Source organism: Brassica napus, unplaced genomic scaffold (assembly GCF_020379485.1).
Source record: "Brassica napus cultivar Da-Ae unplaced genomic scaffold, Da-Ae ScsIHWf_1672;HRSCAF=2293, whole genome shotgun sequence".
Lineage (NCBI taxonomy): Eukaryota > Viridiplantae > Streptophyta > Magnoliopsida > Brassicales > Brassicaceae > Brassica > Brassica napus.
In genome coordinates, this window is record NW_026015091.1 from 23,434 (window position 1) to 41,971 (window position 18,538).

At 36.5% G+C, this 18,538-nt stretch overlaps 3 long non-coding RNA genes and 1 pseudogene across 4 annotated transcripts; 3 read left to right on the top strand and 1 right to left on the bottom strand.

Moving 5' to 3' along the window:
- The first annotated feature begins 9,389 nt into the window (after positions 1-9,389).
- On the top strand, positions 9,390-10,259 carry LOC125598258. The gene is made up of 3 exons (XR_007332328.1): positions 9,390-9,626; positions 9,700-9,792; positions 9,885-10,259. It is a non-coding gene; the product is annotated as an uncharacterized LOC125598258 (long non-coding RNA).
- A 792-nt stretch (positions 10,260-11,051) lies between these two features.
- Positions 11,052-13,395, bottom strand: LOC111204664. Of its 2 annotated transcripts, XR_007332327.1 has the most exons (3): positions 12,854-13,395; positions 12,482-12,608; positions 11,052-12,371 (listed from the first exon to the last, which is right to left on the bottom strand). It is a non-coding gene; the product is annotated as an uncharacterized LOC111204664 (long non-coding RNA). The 2 variants fall into 2 exon arrangements; XR_002657168.2 differs by lacking the exon at positions 12,482-12,608 and having other exon boundaries at positions 12,854-13,359.
- A 1,936-nt stretch (positions 13,396-15,331) lies between these two features.
- LOC125598257 lies at positions 15,332-16,061 on the top strand. The gene is made up of 2 exons (XR_007332326.1): positions 15,332-15,482; positions 15,846-16,061. It is a non-coding gene; the product is annotated as an uncharacterized LOC125598257 (long non-coding RNA).
- Positions 16,062-16,275: 214 nt separating this feature from the next.
- Positions 16,276-17,624, top strand: LOC125598256 (annotated as a pseudogene).
- The last annotated feature ends 914 nt before the right edge of the window (positions 17,625-18,538 follow it).

Genomic DNA, 18,538 nt, shown 5'->3' on the forward strand with positions numbered 1-18,538 from the left:
TAAATTATGTTAAAATATTAAAAAATAAACATCAATAAAATTATTGAAGAAAATTTAGAGACTAACCAACCAAAAACACTTACGCAAATAAGAACTTATTAAGTTAATATTGGGAAAATGAGGCATGCAAAAAGATAAAAACAATACACTAAGTGTAAAATAAAACAAAAACTAATTAAAACATTATATAATTATACTAATAGAAAATACATAATCCGCGCGTAGCGCGGAAAAAGAATCTAGTATATACTAACAATTTTAAAACAGTAGTACTGTTTTCTTATATATAAATGAAAATATGATTAGATAGATTTATACATTATAAAAACAATATGTAAAACAAAGGAATCCATATGGTTTAACAAATTTCACAAATATCTCTCTATATATAATGTAACCTTAAAAAATTTAAATCGGTACATTTATATAATTTGTAATTTAAATTAGTAAATATTTTAAAATTAATGAAAGATCTTTCTTTTTTTGTCATCTACTCTACAGACTCATATAGACTCTGTGAACCAAACTGGGAGATCTTGATCCATGTGAACTACAAAAGACGTTTCTTTCCTAGCGCTACGGGCTAAGCTATCCGCCTGCTTGTTCTGCGTTCTTGGGACATAGATAATCTCTGCACAGGAAAAACTCTCCTTCAAGCTGTTTATATCCTCCAAATAACTTGCAAATGCTGGCCAATCCTCAGGTGTTGAAACCATCTTCACCAATTGAGAACAATCCGTTGCAAACGTAACCTGAAATTGTCGTAAGTTTTTCATACATTCCATTGCCCATAACAAAGCTTCCATTTCTGCATGAAGTGGAGAAAGGGACGCCCGAACATTCCTTGCACCCATCAAACCCGCAAATCCCTCTAGAGTACTATACCATCCTTGTCTTGAGAAAATATCATTGTCTTTCCAGGAACCATCCGTAAAACACCATCTTCCTGGGATTGACGGAAGAACCATTGCACCAACCTGTTGAACTCTCTTTTCATCAGTCAGAATTTGCGACTCAGCCCAAAGCTTTGATTCTGTGTCAGCCAGTTTAAGGGTATCTAGCGGATCTACATCCATATTACTAAAGACTTTATTATTTCTTCCCTTCCAAATATACCATAGTATCCATGCAAACTGATGATCCTCCATCTGTGGAAGCACTCTCCAAAAAAGATGATCTATGTTCACAAAGAGGGAACTTGTCGGAAACATATTTGGATTTGTTGGAATCTTTGAAAGAGCCCATGTCTGAAGTGCATGAGGGCATTCAAAAAACACATGGTTGATTGATTCCTCCTCCGCACCACATCTTGCACAAACAATGTCTCCGGGTATCCCTCGCTTATGCAGATTTTTCTTGACTGCTATACACCCTGTCACCAATTGCCATAGGAAATGTTTAATCTTTGGTGGACACCGTATTTTCCAGCAATGTGCCTTCAAAATATCCACCGTAGGTCCAAACACTACTGGTGGTTTTGCCCTATCTGGATATATCCTTTCCACCTGATATCCAGATTTAACCGTGTATTTTCCATTATTTGTGAAATGTCATCCATCTTTGTCTGCCATCCGAGTCCTACTCAAAGGTATACTCTCTATTAATTTCACATCCTGTGGGTCCACCAAAGCCCGAATCGCCTGCGAATTCCATCTTCGCAAATGAGGATCAATAAGCGAATCCACTGTAAGGTCTGAGTAAAGATTGTGTTGATTTTTATTTGCTGGTCTCGGGCGAGTGGTTGGGAGCCAAGGATCATTCCATACAGATATGGAGGATCATGTTCCCACCCTTTTGATTAGTCCTTTGCTTACCAGAGATCTAGCAGAAACAATACTCCGCCAACCATAAGAGCGGAGAGTATGAACGAATCGGTTCCAGGGGTGAAGCATTCCTGTAATACCGACCTTTAAAAACTCTAGAAAATAAAGTATCTGGCTTTTCTATCAGCCGCCATAATTGTTTACCAAGCATTGCAGTGTTAAAGTCGGTGATATCTTTAAACCCTAAACCTCCATCTTCCTTACTTACACATACTTTGTCCCATGATTTCCAATGCATTCCTCTTGTGCTACCGCTTGGGCTCCACCAAAACTGAGCTACCGCACTCGTCAATTTTTTTGCAGTAGCCTTGGGTAAACGATAGCACGACATCACATGATTTGGCAAAGCCGTAATCACGGATTTGATGATCACCTCCTTTCCTCCTTCTGTAAAGAACTTAAAAGTCCAACCATTGACCCCTATTATTTAACCGTTCCTGAACAAAAACAAAAACTTGTATCTTAGAACCTCCAAGACTCTCCGGTAATCCTAAGTATGTTCCCATTCCTCCCAAATTTTGAATGCCCAAAACATCCCTTAGCTCCTGTCTGACAAATTCTTCAATTTTGTGTCTAAATTGAATTGAAGACTTATCAAAGTTTATAAGTTGACCCGAAGCTTTCTCATATTCCTTTAATATCCTTAGAATAGTATGACACTCCTCCTTTTGAGCTTTGCAGAAGAAGAGACTATCATCCGCAAAAAGCAGATGTGATATTGATGGGCATGCCCTGGCCACCTTTATTCCTGTTAATTGTTTCTCCCTCTCCACCTTCTTAATATTTGATATCAGAGCCTCAGTACACAGAATGAATAAATAGGGAGATAAAGGATCTCCTTGTCGTAAGCCCCTCTGTGGTATAATAAGTCCTTTTGGTTGGCCATTCAAAAGAACCCGATATTGAACTGATGATATGCATTCCACCATTAGTTTAATCCAATGCTCATGGAACCCCATCTTTTGTAATAATGCCTTACTATAAGCCCATTCAACCCGATCATAAGCCTTACTCATATCCGTTTTGACTGCCATATACTTGCCTTTACATGCCTCATTAGTCCGTAATCCATGAAACATTTCCTGTGCTATAAGGATATTATCAGAGATCAGTCGCCCTGCCACAAATGCCGATTGTGTTTCTGAAACTAGGGAAGGCAGCAATACCTTCAGCCGTTGACACAAAATTTTCGAAATAATCTTATACCCTACATTACATAAGCTGATAGGTCGCAACTCCGTCATCCTTGTAGGTCTCTCCGTCTTTGGAATCATGCAAATATTAGTAATATTTAACCTTGAATCCATTTCTCCAGACACCAAAAAATCATTCACCATCTCCACCAAATCCCCTTTAATAATATGCCATGAATGTTGAAAAAACAGAGCTGTCATGCTATCCGGTCCTGGTGCCTTCTCAGGATGCATCATAAACAGAGCATCTCTGACTTCTTCCTCTGTCGCTATCCTCAATAATCGTTGATTCATCTGTGGAGTTATACTCGGTGTTAACTCTGAGAGAAACGCATCAAACCGATGGAGAGGTAGTAGTAAATAAATCCTCAAAATATTCAACCGCCACTCTCTCTATTCCAATGTCCTCTGTAACCCAATTTCCTTCCCCGCCATGTAACCCAACTATCCTATTCCGGACCCTTCGTTGCTTAGTTAAAGCATGATAGAATTTTGTATTGAGATCTCCAGATGAATACCACATATTTATACTTTTCTGATGCCAATACTCTTCCTCATCCTTATATGCCTCTTGCAGCTTCCTGGACACCTCAATAATATCCTCTTGAGTTCTAGTATCATCTGTTTGTACCAGGAAATCAATTCCTCAGCTTTGTACTCCCTGCAACATTGATTGGTGGCTTAAACAATCTCTTACGAGACCCCTGCTTCTGTGTCTGCTCCATGACGACTGTGTTCAACTCATCCATACCATTGGCCTGTTCCCCTGCCTCATGGGGTTGATCTTCCTCTTCATAACCCGCCATCATTTCTGCTATCTCCTCCTCCGAGACTGCCGGAAGAGCATCAATCGCCTGTTCATCCAAACCATGTTCTAGCAATGCTGCTTGGATCTCATCCATATCCATCACATCCTCCTCTTTTCTTTCAGAAGCTCTATCGCTTACCACAAGACTTTGAATTCTTTGTAAGCCCTCATCTTCATCTTCCTGATTAGAAATCACCTCCGAACCAGCCGCCTGAGTATCCGCAAGTGCCTCCTGAAATTCCTTTGAAACAGGAGCCAAGGCAACCTCCTCCACATCCTGTAACTCCCCTTCCTCCCGTGTCTCTTCCTGTATCTCCTCCCGTACCTTCTCCTGCCCGGTTTGCCCTTCCATGCGACTTGGAAGAGCTTGACGACGCACCTCCTGTGGCACAACAGCTGTGTCTTCCCTTCTAAATGATCTTCTTTGTGAACCTCCTGCATCACCACTGCTGTGTCCACGAGAATTCCCCTGGTAGGAGGCGTTTCTCTTCTGACCCCTCTCCGCTGTCTTCACCAATTTGTAGTCATAGTCCTCAGCCACTTTGCCCTTTCCCTTCCCAGAATAAGCCCGACTCTCCCTCTCTCTGTTTGGTTGATTGCTATTTCCATTGATCACCACACCCTTGTAACTTCGTGCTCTTTCATCATGTTTGCCCATCTCTTGCCATCCCCCATTTGCATCTCTCAGCTCCCTGTTCTTCTCCGGACTCGCCTTAATGTTCTTAGGATCCAAAAGGCACTTCTCAGTCTTATGGCAAAGACTGGAGCATACTTCGCAATAACCGAAAAGCTTTTCATACCGTAAAGCTACAAAAGCTTCCTCCCCCGCATAGAACTCTCCCCCCTTGAAATCAATAGTGGTTTCGAAATATAGTTCCTTGAAAGCGTCCACCACCACTTGAACCCTCGCCTGTTCCACATCCACCAGCACCGTCCTTCCAATAGCATCACCAATGCTATCATAAGTAGGAGCCGTCCTGAACTCCGCGGGAACACTACTCGAACCCAAAAGGTGATCTCCGAAGGGAATTGGGGAGATTTCTTTGATTGCCATCGAGCCAATGCGAGCATCCAATAGTCAAAGTGATACGGTTGAAGCCTCAAGACCCCCTCTATCTCCTCATCCGTTTCAAAAATGAATTGAAACATTCCAAGTCCCAGATCCGTACCAGTAACCCGGTTCTCAAAGCCCCAGATTTTCGGCAGATTTGTGATCAACGCCTTCATGTCCTGCGCCGGTGGATTCATGCACCGACCAATCAACGTCTTGGAGAAGGTTTTGATCAACTCCGAGTTGTCAAAGTGAGGCACTGTGATTTTCAACCTTTTCCGAGTGTTGTCACCATTCTTCATCTCCCCCTTGTTAAGCAAATGACTCTGTGTCATGATATAGTAAATGCGATCAAACTCGTGTAGAAGTTTAAAGCAAAAACAAGCGATGCAAACTAGAAAAAACCCATCATCCTTTTATAGCCAGTCCATTTAGTCAATCCAAAATTTGACAAATATTCCATAATGATATCAAATCCATAATTGATACTCTGAATCACAATCACAAAGCACCAATGAAACCCGAAACACACGATCTCAATAATCCCCAAAATCAAAAATCACATTTCTGTAAGCCAGAAAATCTCCGCTTTCCATATACCAGTCATATCGAATCCCCATATCATTCCCCATATCTCCTTTCCTTCAAAGAAAATACTTTCAAACGAAGAAAAGATATTACCTTCAGAGATATTCGATTTCATCTTAAAGAACCAAATCTTGTTCCCCGAGATTCCCAGTTTTCCTTATCTTCTCCGAATTAACCACTCTACGATCCATCAACATACATCGTTTGCCTACTCCGATCCGTCTTCCCTTGTACAGACGACCCCTGATCTGAAAAAGATCCCCTCCACTCACTGTTTCTTTGATAATACCCGGATCCCATCTTCGAGAAAACATGGAACCCTCTTTTACCTCTGTTCAAATTAATGAAAGATCTTTTTTAAACAGTAAATATTGATATCCGAACAAGATTTTATAATTTAAAAGCGTATAGAAGCTCTATTGGATTTTTTTATAACACTCTATTGGATTTTATCAAATCTATACAGCCTAATCTTCATAATCGGATAGTTGTTATACTAGATTCTAATTTATTTTCCTTTCATAAATACTTAAACATTTAAATATTAATACTTTGATATGATATCGCATTATTTAATATAAACAGCACGCATATACTAACAACTCTGCTATTTTTTTTAAATTTTTTTTTATTATAAATAAAAATCAGATAAACAAGGATACAAAGTCAATTACAAACCCGATTCGACTAAAATTTACCTAGATTCAAATATTCTAATACTAGTTTCGCATCAACCACCTACGACACATTCCACTAGACTATTCCAAAATGTAAATATCATTTCTTAATGTTTTCTTATATATTAAAATGTAAATATCATTAGACCGATTTATCGATGTAAATTTAAACTATATATACATACTTTGAATATAATTGTGTAATCGTCTAGTTAAAACCGGTATATTTATGTAGTTTGTATTTTGAAATTAAAAATATATCTCTACACATATAATGACTAATTTTCCAAAATCATATTTTGCAGTTATTCAAACAATACTTACATTTTAATAGCATCTAAAATTTATATGGATTTTATCAAATATATACAGCCAATCTGCACTTAAAGCAGATGTAGAAGTCTCTGGCGGGGACATCATTGATAGGAGCATGTCGCTCATTTTCACAGCTTTCGAACTGAATGTCCAGTCTAAGTCTTCACTCCTAGCAGAAAGTATGGCCATGAGAGAAGCTTTGAATAAGTGCACTGAATTTGGGCTTGGTGTCTATCTGCTTTGAATCAGATTCCTCACAGCTGATAAATGCCATTAATGAGGGGAAGATACCGTTGAAAAATTTTGGAGTGTTTCAGACATCATCTTTCTATACTCTACATTCACTTTTATATCGTTTTTTTGGATAAACCGCGATGTTTATTGTGACTAAATAGTCTTTATTGTGACTGAGGCCTTTGTTAATGTGGTTGCAGATAGGTTGGCTAAATAGTCTTTATTTGTGATTGAGGCCTTTGTGACTAAGACCTAACCGCCTTGGATGAATGAATATTTGTTGTGTTCAGAAAAATAAAGCAGATGTAGAAATAAAGATGAAGCACCGGCAAAGAAAAAAATGAAACGAAAATCAACCTTTCACGACCGACGAAAACCGCGAAACCAAAGAAACTAAAAAACGGTGGAAACTTGAAAAGGACCTTTTTGAGAGAAAATTTTGAAAGAGATTAGAGAGAAAGAAAAAGTTTTGATCAAGTAATTTTCACTAAATAAAACATAATTTGTTTTATTTTTACCAATAGTTATTTATGTTAAAATTTAATGTGTATTTTATAAGAAAATATTACATGTGTATTTTATAAAATTTTCATAAGAAAATATTACATGTATTACCAATAGTTATTTATGTGTATTTTATAAGAAAATATTACATGTATTAGCTTTAAATTTTTACTAACTACTTTATAATAGCAAAATAAAACAGAAGAATTTTATTTTCAATTTAGGGTATTAAAAATATCTCTATATTTAGTGATCTGATTTTTAATAATATGAATTAAGATTTAAAAAATGTTATAAAAACAAATATCATTATAGTTTTTTGGTATAATAGAATAAATCGAAAATCGATAATATAACCTGAATCAAATCAAAATATATATAATTTTAAAATGGTAGCTAACTTTTTATAAAGTGAATTAGCCCCAAAAAAACACCAAAACCAAAATCAGATTGAATACTCTTAGTAGTTAGTAGTTCTCTTACTTTTCTCTGAGAAAAATTGTGTCACTTGCCCTCAAAAAGCTTTGTTTGTTTCTAAGTTCCTCCTCTTCTTTCTAACGGCTAATTCTCTTTCTTGCCGCACACTCCATCTTGTATGAGCTTGAATCAAACCGAGTGTTGCTCAAAGAAAAAAAAAGAATGAAACCGAGTTAGCTTCATTACTTTCGGTTTCTTCTTTTTGGAAGTTAATGACAAAACCCTTGTTAGAAAAATAATAAGTCAAAAATCAGTTCTGGAAATTTTGGATAATCGTTTTTTTTAACACTGGAATTATATTATTAGATCGAAACCACGTTCACAAGATCGGACACAAAGCCGGCAAAGTATGACATTTTTTTTTTTTGATATTTACGAGGAGTTTCCTGGCCCCACATCGTGGGTTCAGACTAGCCACGTGACAGGGTTAGAGCCTTTGGCGACCGCTTTGAATCAAGCCACGTGTTGGTTTTCTCAGACCGAACAACCCATGTGAAAGCTTCGGTGGCCAGTGCGAGTCGAACCCGGAAACGTACTTGCAGCCGCAACCGTATACCACCACCAGACTAACTCGTCATGGTTAAAGTATGAAACTTTTCAGAGACAAGAGCCCACACTTGCGAGACAGACATTAAAGCACAAGAACCAAAAGAACAAGGGAATTCGACGACCACAAAGATATCTCTAGCTAGGATCTAAACCCGAGTCAAAGACCACCACTAGAGCTGTCAAATGGTCCGTCCATGGCCCAGTTGGGCATGACCAGTTAGACCATTTCAGTTTTGGGCAGTAATGGACCGTCCATATTGGACAATGGTCCAAACAAATGACCAAGACCAATAGAGACCATGTCTAAATGGGTATGTCCATGAACACCCAATAATATTTATAATTATTTTTTAATTATTAATTTAGATTTTATTTCTAAAATTTTGAAATTATGTTTACTTTCTAAAATTATAAAAGTATTTTTTCTTGTCAAAACTGTAAAACTATGTTTTCTCTCAAAATCGAGAAATTTCATTTTTCCGCCAAAACCGAGAAATTGCGTTTTTCCGCCAAAACCGATAAATTGCTTTTTTTCGCCAAAACCGAGAAATTGTGTTTCCCGCCAAAACCGAGAAATTGCGTTTCCCGCCAAAACCGAGAAATTGCGTTTTCCCGCCAAAACCAAGAAATTGCGTTTTCCTCTCAAAATCGAGAAATTACGTTTTCCCGCCAAAACTGAGAAATTGTGTTTCACGCCGAAACCGAGAAATTGCGTTTTCCCGCCAAAACCGAGAAATTGTGTTTTCCTCTCAAAACCGAGAAATTACGTTTTCCCGCCAAAACAGAGAAATTGAGTTTTTCCGCCAAAACCGAGAAATTGCGTTTTCCACCAAACCGAAAACCGAGAAATTGCGTTTTCCTGCCAAAACCGAGAAATTGCGTTTTCCTGCCAAAACCGAGAAATTGTGTTTTCCCGCCAAAATCCGAGAAATTACGTTTTCTCGCCAAAACCGAGAAATTGCGTTTTCCCGCCAAAATCGGAAAACTGTGTTTTTCCGCCAAAACCGAGAAATTGTGTTTTCTCGCCAAAACTGAGAAATTGCGTTTTTCCGACAAATTCCAAGAAATTACGTTTTCCCGCCAAAACCGAAAAATTACGTTTTCCCGCCAAAACCGAGAAATTATGTTTTCCTGCCAAAATCCGAGAAGAGGCCGATTCTGCCTCCGGAAGATGATGAGTGGGGTATAATTAAGTTCACTTTTCTCTGTTGCTTTTAGTTTCCCTGAAAAAAGCGATTCAATTTCATTTATCCGACTCAAAATCGACTCATGTAATGGGTTCTTGAATCAAGCTTCAAGCTTTGAAACCCTAGATTTCATTTATCCGACTTCGAAAATTTGCAAGCTTTTGTTGACCCACTAGTACAAAATCTCTGCTTTGTGATTTTCTTACAAGAAAAAAACAGAGTATTGTTCCAATCTCTGCATCTTCTTGTTCAATTGCAAAACGTTGAATCGAATATTTGATTTTTTTTGATAGATACTGACTGGTTTGTGATTCCAAGCTTGGAGACTGTACAAGAGAATGCTAATGATGATTCAGAAGCTGATACATCTTCTCCTCAATTCAGTGGTTGATTGATTTCTTCTGTGTATAAATAGATCAATAGAGGAGGAGTTTTAATGGTATTTAAGAAGCTAGCAATCTTTCAATGTTTTTTGTAGATTAAAGCTGAAGAAAACATCTACCTAGGACCACATGGAGGAGCTTCTCCGTCGCAGCTACAAGACGGCAACGTATCGAGCAGGAAGCAGCGGTTTAAGCAGAAGCTCAAGGAAGCAGACCAGAAAATGAATTTGTCTGGTCGGGAAAACAAAGTGGCTAACTTAAGGGAGCTTGTAGGCGGCGTTGAGAAAGGAACTAACGTGTCAAAAGGTGTCTCAAGAGACTGGCTTGACCCACATTGCCATGAGTCTGAGTTTGAGAAACGTCGACAACTGTAACGCCCTTTTTCTCTTTGTAAACGTTTTGTGTCAATATCCAGAGATTTCAATGCAATTGAAACAGTTACCATTATCATCAGCTATCCTTTGAGCGAACCAATGTTGGATTCTGGGTCAAGAGTACTCGTAAGAGAAATGCAAACCAACATGTTCTAAGGAGCATAACAACATTAATAGAACAAAACATAGTTTCATATCAGACCAATAACAAGATTCAGTTTGCTTATACAACGTATACACGTAAATCCATGTATGTTATACACTCAGACATCATAAAACAGTCAAGAGTGAGTCTACGGCAACACAGTACAAAACACAAATATAAACAAACAACATTTCCAAAAGAAAACTAATTCACTCTCTTTAATTCTAGTAGTTGCGTACACGTATGATAACTTCACAAACAGAGCTACTAGGGACAAGGTCACCATAACCAACGGGTGTCATTGTTACAACACAGAAGTAGACGGCATCCAACACACTACTGTTTTTTTTTTAACACTGTAATATTTGAATAAAACCGGTAAGGTTCGTACATAGCCAAAGACCAACAAGAACAAATGCAAAAAAAACCAAAAGTTGTAGAAAGATCAAGATACTAGTAGGCATCTATGTAACACAAAAATTCCAGCGAGTCAAAGACAAGACATCATTAATAGAGAGTGAGTTTTAGGAGAGCATGTCCTAAACTCAAGTCTGAAGCACACATAATAAGGTGATTAATCCACGCTTGTGGCAACACAAGCTGCCACCTGATTTCAGCTCCAAGAAACATAACATTTGTAACATTGCGAACAAGCTTCAACTACTCAAACTGGAAAAGAGTCCAGAGAAACAGGAGGAACAAACCAAATATGGAGACAACTCTATTAAACAAGTTCCAAGAAAAACAAACCTGAGAAGAAGGCGGATCGGAACCAGAATGACACCAACCCGACCAACAAAAAAATCAGAAGGGAAGCCTTAGACGATGAATTGATAAGAGCACAACCGGATATAACATCTGAACGAAGACAAGCATCACTCAGAGAAACCGTTCGAAGGCTCAAATAAGTGAACATGAACAACTTCACAAAGATAATAAAAGAAACAACAAAAAAACCCACAATAAAACCATGATTAGAAGACAGATTGAGACATGATGTAGACAAGCCCATGAAGAGAACCTCAACTGCCGACCCCAATCAACCAGTCCAAAGGGGCAAAAGGGACATGAACCACCATAGCGTTGACTAGTCATCGAAGAACGAGTGGCATTCTGAATCTGTAACAGCCAGATCACTAATAACAATCCAAACTTCCATAAACTCCTTAACAACACACACGATTCACAAAGGCTATATATCAATTCGAAGGAAAAGAATGTGGGGCTACAAAGATCTTACCATTGGTTTAATAAACTTTGTAATATATATACTTAGATTTGATGTGCGGGTATTTATTTTCATTTTATATACATTAATATTTGTTTTTACATCATTTATGGTATATATATTTTTAATACTAATCATTTAGTTTATGTTTGTATGACTCTCTTAGATACAATAATTTTATAGTTTACATATTTGTCCATTTTCAGTTAATTGTTTTAAATAATTGCATGACATGTTTCTATGGTTTTTATTATATATTTATTTTATTAGATTAGGGAACTAATATATGAAAAGTTCAACGAATTTAAATATTATATATATTTATCTTATATATTGTTGAAATAAAATATTTACATGTAATTTTTAATTAAAATTGAAAGTGATAGAAATAAATAACTTATTCTAGTAATTTTATTTGTATTTATAAATTTTTAGAATATTCATCTGCACTAATATGTGAACATTATCACTACTGAATATTAAAAAAAACTTATATATTTTTCTAATATGTTAAAAAAAAATCAGTTCAAGATGAAACTATTTTATAGTAACTACTGGTGGACTCCATCAGTTTAATGGTTTGTTTGTATTAAAGACATGAAAGTAATAAAATGCAAAACTTCATTTTTTGTTCCTTAAATATGCAAAACTTCTTGAACTGATTTTTTTTTAATATTTAAATCTAAAATTGATGCTCTCTGTGACTCTGTCCAACAAGACCAGTTCTTGGAAGAGGCAAAGATGACACAACTGTAATCACTTGTAGGAGAAAACTCTTTCGGACTCTGATGATGATGAAACTAATTCGACCTTATTTTCTTTTGACAATGACTCCCTGTAAAGAAAAAGAGTCAGAATAATATAATCATTAATCAACAAACACAATAGAACCAAAGAGCAAACAAAATCCCTCTCAAAGAAAAAAAAGTAAAATAAAGAACTGACCTTGTCCACCCTCAAAGTATCTTCCAATTCATAGCTATTAAAATTGTAAGACCTATCTTCTTACATTACATGAATCTAACCCATTTTTTCTCCTCAGGTTTGATCATAGCAATTTGTCACTAATGTTCTGTTCTACACAAAACTCAAAAGTTAAACAATCACAAAATAACACCTGAAATCCAGACAAACTCGTTGAATGATAATAGTTCATGAGCAATCATAAAATGAATACTCACCCAGGAATCAAACCAAAATTCAACTAATAAGATGTGAAATATATTATCTCGAGACAAAAAAAATGGCCATGAGTTTGGTTCACGTAATTTTGTTTGAATCTTGGATTAAGATCTATGAGTAAAGAGAAGAGTTTACCCTTAAAGGGAACATAAATCTCTTTCCCATCCTTGCCACAACCATCAACAAAGAAAATCCGGCTTTGTTCTATGTTCCCAAGCTGCTTCTCATGTTTCATGTTAACCTCGAGCGTTAACCCTTCACTAATCATCAACCTCTCTCGCTTACATTTTCTATGTTTTATACTGACGCCTTTGTTTTAGATAACATGAGCCGTGTTCTCCAGTTTGAATGCCAAGAATAAAAAAATCATAAACCCTGAAACCCTTTTCTATAAAGAATTTGTGAACCTTAATTTCAACTCATAATTACTCATATTCCAAAGGAGAAAGCAAAGATTTTACCTGGAAAATTTCTGTGAGGGAGGAAGCTGAAGAGTTGATTTTTGAGCCGACTTAGAGTTATGGATGGTTTTTTATGATCGGATGTCGGGAGAGATTCATGTTGCTAAGATTTTGCATCCTTTGAAGATTATCTTTGATCCTCTCTTCAATTTATGGATTAGGGTTTGGTTTGGGCATCATATTCTGTTGATTTCTCATAGAAAGCATGGTGATGATAATGATTTCCACTAACTCTCAGATTCTATATAGATTTCTCTCTCTTGTTGACATCTATAGATGGTTACAATATAATGTTTGGATTGATGGTAAGGTAAAGAAAATCAAATGTTTAATCTATACTAAGGGTTAAAATTTGATATATTTATAGATTAAACAAAATATGTTTAATAAAATTTCTAGAAGATCCAATTTTAAAAAATCACACATGAATAGAAGTTGTGATTTCTATTTTAATAGAATAGATATGTACTAAATATTAACAAAAAAACTAAAAATCGAAAGTTAAATTAAGCCTGGCATTCGAGTCTTGTCGGGTCCGGATCCTTTTCGGATCTTAGATAATTAAATCTAATAGAATAATTAGAATTATTTGGTTCGGATTTAGATTAGATTCGGTTCGGGTCTTGTCTGATCTAACCCAAAAATATCTAAAACACACAAAAAAAAAAAATACTTGAAAATATTTAATTATCCGAAAGTATCTGAATTTTTATTTAAAATCTGATCCGAAGATATGAAAAATACCCGAAATTTTATTCAATTATCCGAGTTATATTTTTGCAAATCTAAAATTTTATCTGAAAAACCCAAAAACATACCCTGAAACCCAAATCAAAACTTAAAAAATATTCCATAATACCTAAAATATATTGAAACACTTATATGCACCTAATATATACCAAAAGTTTTGGATATTTCGGATATTCTATCCGATCTCAGATTTGAGCCATGTCAGATGCAAGACTTGCAGGTTTTCTATAACAAGATTTAATAGAGTAAAATGATCGGTTTGATTACTATCCGGATCAAATTTTACGAGACGGTTTTGGATCAGATCTTCGAATTCGGGTAAAATGTTCAGGCCTGGGCCTAGTTAAAATAGAGGAAGTAGAGCCTTTTTTTTTTGTCTAAATTCATTGATAAGCCAAAAACCCCAAACCAGACTGATAGAGTTGGTATGAAATACATATTTCTTTCCTTTTTCTTCCATGTCCTTCTCTTTCCCTAAATTAAAAAAAAAAAAAAAAAGTTAAGTTTGGTTTTCCTATAGGATTAAGGAGTAGAATCAAGTGGCCTGTATAGATCTAGATCTGTGTATATATATATATGTTTCCTTGGAATCTCCAAAACTTCTTTAAGATCTAAGACCATCTCCAATGGAGTATCTAAGAGGTATCTATGTCATGGTTCTATCTCATTATATGCTGAAAATTAAAAAAAAAAGAGTAAAAATAGATAGATGTGGTTCTAAAAATGGAACTTTTGGAACCATATCTAAGTTGCAACGTGTCAATTTCTCATTTGTTAGTGTTTTTAAAATAAAAAAAACCCACAAGGCCACAACGCTTCCTCATTCCAATCCTTCGCTTCGTTTCAATTCGGAACCCTAATTGGTGAATTACCAAGGATGGAGTTTGATGGAGAAGACGGTAGAGGAAGGAGATGGATTGAACAGGAAGAAGGAAGAGAGCGGTAACGAGAAGAGCGACGGTGGAGAACGGTGGAGGCAAGAGAAGGGATCGGGAGAACTCACGACTTCCACCGGCAAAACTATATGAGCTCCGGCTACTTTGATTCTTGCTCCGACGGCTCGTCCGGTCTTCCATTCAGGCTCATGCCAGCACCAGAGGACTGAGGACCATCACCACCAAACTCGATGAACAAAATCCACGGACAATTGAAGCTCCGACAGTGGAGATTAAAACTTTCGTCCTTTGTTCCAGCCATCTTTGATCTGCTTGCATGTACAGAGAGTTATGTATTTCGATTGATATATGTTGTTTCTTGTTTAAACTTTGGCTTCTGTTTTTTTTGATTAAAATGGTTTCTTGGGTTTTGTTTTTGTATATTCTCATCTCTTGGAGACTTGTTTATATGTTTTCCTCATACCTTTTAAAGTTTGTTTTTTTCTTTCAAGGTTTATTTTAAGGATTTTTCTCTCAATTACTGTTCTGATGTTTGTGTGTCTGATTTATCTCACCAATATTTGCAGGTGAACTTTTCGTATCATGAAGCCAGAGAACAGAACCTAACTAACAAAGATGGTCTCGTCCATTACTAATCTTGAAAGAGATCCCAAACAGGTAACTTCAGTTCTCTTTTGAAATTGGTTGTTAGATGTTAACCAGGGCAGCTTGTTCAGTCTACATCAAATTTACTTAAGTGATCAATGTTTGGTATAGTCTTTTAGTTTATAGTTTCACGGTTTATAGTTTATCATGGTTGGACAGATGATTTTATTTTGAGATATAGTTTGGTTGAACGATACATTGGTCGTAGTTATGAATATATTCATCTGACTTCTGGATATATTTATATACATTTGTTACCTGTTTGAGTTCAATTTGTGGTACCAGAAGACCCCACCTCGGTTCTCAAAGCTTGGTGGCAGTCTTATTCAAAGTGGCCTTACCCTACTTTGATGTTTGACTATGTGTTGAAAACAGGGGATAATGAACAACTGATGGTGTATACTCAAGAAGAATCTAGTTAAGCTAATGGAGAAAGGATGTAATTGATATGGGAATTGTATTCATGTTACTTTAGCTTTGTTTTGTGTTCAGTTGTCTTTTGAATTGTAATTTTGTTTATGATTTCTCAATCTATGTTATATGTTTTTATGTCAAGTTAATTTAAATTTTATGTAATTTATGTTAAATTAATTTAAATTTATGTAATTCAAATAATTATTTTTTAATTATAGAATGTGATGCAAGTAATCTATTATTACAAGTTTTCAAATTTTTGAAAATTTTAATTGGTTCTATCATTGGAGGGGTTAAAACTAAACAAGTATCTAAAATTTTTAATTTGATTATTTTCAATTAAAATGATTTAGAACTCTAAGACCATATCTATTGTTGGAGATGGTCTAAGGGTCCAAAGTGGTGGGGGAATTGAGTTTTTGCAGGAAGCGGACGTGGAGAGAAAGATGCAGGATTCGGAAGCAGGGGAGATTCCTCAGGATCTCATGATCGAAATAGCGGCGAGATTGCCTGCGAAATCGGTGATGAGGTTCAAGTGCATCTCAAAGTTCTGGTCATCTCTCCCTTGTCGACACACTTTTGCAACCGTTTCCTTACGTACCAATCCAGCAACCTCGTTTCTACATGTCGTTAGTGCACCGCCTAGAATACACAAAATCTCTACTTCTATCATCCACTCCAACAACCACATGTCAGTCTTCCTCCTTAGAATTCCACCAAGACCTCACCATCCGTGGGATGGTGGGCAACTTACTACCGTTCTCCATGGCTTCATCTGCTTCACGGTGAAGTCAGAGGCGCGTATCTATAACCCCAGCACCAGACAACTTGTCATCTTGCCTTCCATACAAGAATCTTTTGTCAAGGATATCCCCATTATTTCAGTCTCTACTTTATCTGCCACGACCCAGTCAGCGATCAGTACAAGCTACTCTGCGTAATTACGGCCTTACTGTCTAGAGAAGGACTAGACGAACAAGAAAAGGAAGAATTAGCAAGTGTCCCAGAGACTATTTCAGAGCATTGGGTCTTTGTACTAGAAGCTGGTGGTTCGTGGAAAAGGGTTGCAAAAGATTTTCAAACTCCTCACCATCCTTCCCGTCTACAAGTGACTATGAAGAATGTTTTATATTATCTGGCTTTCACTGATTCTTCACAGACTTGTGTTCTTGTGAGTTTCGACATCAGGTCTGAAGAGTTGAGTATGATTAAACTACCTCCTCCTCCCCCTGGGAAGAGGTTGGCTCTAATAAACTACGGTGGCAAAGTAGCTGTCTTTGACTTCTCTTTGCTCAAAGAGAATGGCTTGGTGGATCTGTGGGTTGTGGAACATTGGAGGAACAAGGAATGGTCAAGGAAGACTCTGTTTTTGCAGCCTTGTCAAATGCATTTAGTCACTCACTGTTTTTTCACGGCAAAAGGTACAACTCTAAAAGGTCAAGTTATCTTGGTACCACAATACTTGATTCCTCCCTTTTACTTTCTCTGCTATGATTTGCAACTCAATCATCTCAAAAAGGTTGAAATCAGTGGGATACCGGATCACTGGTTTACTATGGATAGTTTTTTCAAATCTTTTGACGTGGAGTTTATGGATCCGACTGAGAATGTCAAGTACCTCGAATCTTGATCCTGCTTTTTAGGATGAGGACGGCATTCTTCGATCAGATCATCCTGTTTCGTCTTTCTCTTTGTTTAGCTAATAACTTATTTATTTTGTAACTAGGTATTGACTTTAATGTTATATCTTTTCTTGGCCTTTTGCTCTCTTCATTGGCTTTGTTTATTTCCATCTCTTCCTTTGACATCTTATTATGCGTATTTTTTGTTATCAAATCTCTGCATTAACAAACTTTATTCATAAGAAGAAACCAAAGTTTTTCTTTGAACATTTACGAAATTAAAAAAAAAAGAAAAAAAAAGGGCAAATAATATCATGTTCTTCTTAATCTAAAACCAAGGTTTGAAGATGGTAGTTACTTTAAGCTCACGGCTTGCGAGAACCTTTTCCTACAACATAACTGACTTCAATAATCTCTTCATATATGTAATAATTGTGTCTATAGCCTCATTGCACTCCTCTCTTGTTTTCCCTTGGAAATCGTATATACTGTTTACTCTACTCTTTTCTTTGGCCAAAAATTGAGCAAAGCAATGTCTTCTGGTGGATCAGTATATGCTTTGTCTTGTTTCAACTCCAGTAGAGTGTGTAACTTTGAGCAATCCAATAGATGATTTTTTCTCTTCCAGTTGGGTTAGGTTGGTTTGAGTTTGAGATGGTAAATTGCAAAATGTTGTGAATCCACACACCATAATGTCATTGCATTTGGAATTCTCACAACAATATCTCTCGTTGAAAGATACAAAGACGGTAACTTAGTTACAGAATGGCAATCATTACTTTACTTGCCGTTTGATGAACTTAATTAGTAGACAGTAAGCTTTAGTTTGGCGGATGTCTCACTATGCCTCTCCAATTCAACTTCTTGCTTTTACTCTTGTTCAATCCGCAACAGGACCTGTGTCTCTACCCCTCACTATCTCCTCTAACTTTGCATATATTTCCGCTATTTTCTGGATGTGAAATGTCTCCCAGAATAAATTCTGCCAGTCGCAACTTTGTCACAAACTCCATCCGCTTTATTCTGAATCCT